General features: G+C 36.6%; 1 non-coding gene across 1 annotated transcript; it reads left to right on the top strand.

The window, feature by feature from the left end:
* Positions 1 to 194: 194 nt before the first annotated feature.
* Positions 195 to 410, top strand: LOC121940571. The gene has a single exon (XR_006105650.1). It is a non-coding gene; the product is annotated as a small nucleolar RNA U3 (small nucleolar RNA).
* Positions 411 to 576: the final 166 nt, after the last annotated feature.

Genomic DNA, 576 nt, shown 5'->3' on the forward strand with positions numbered 1-576 from the left:
TTTTCAGGGTAGATAGTGATTATTAGTAGTTAATGAGACCGATAACCAATATTTGGAACCAATGTGCATTTACAATACTAATGACAATATTTCTGGCGAAAGATGCGGCGACTGGAGGAGTTCATGGCAGGAGGAACCCTCAGTGAGAGTGATTCTCCTGTGAATGAGCTGCAGTTTTCACCCGCAGACAAACTAAGACTATACTTTCAGGGATCATTTCTATAGTTACTGACTTGAGAAATGTGTTTCTAAAGTGTTTGGTCTCGCTAACCACGATGATGAGTTGTGATATTCTCTTCTAAGCGTGAAGCGGACAGAGAGTAATGATTCAGTTCATATGCTCTCTGTCATTGATGACCGTTCTTTGCTTCTTTGTGGAGCACAGAGGAAGAGAATATGATCAGAGTGGGAACAGTACACATTTAAAAACTAATATAAACATAAAAACAAGCTCCCTTGGCTTAAGCATTAACTTAAATTAACACTTAAGTTGTGAAATGAAGACTTTGCCACAGTTTAATGATGATAAAACTTTATTTGTGTTAAGACAAGAATTTAATCAGCAAATAATTATTT

Source organism: Plectropomus leopardus, unplaced genomic scaffold (genome assembly GCF_008729295.1).
Source record: "Plectropomus leopardus isolate mb unplaced genomic scaffold, YSFRI_Pleo_2.0 unplaced_scaffold90138, whole genome shotgun sequence".
NCBI classification, from domain to species: domain Eukaryota; kingdom Metazoa; phylum Chordata; class Actinopteri; order Perciformes; family Serranidae; genus Plectropomus; species Plectropomus leopardus.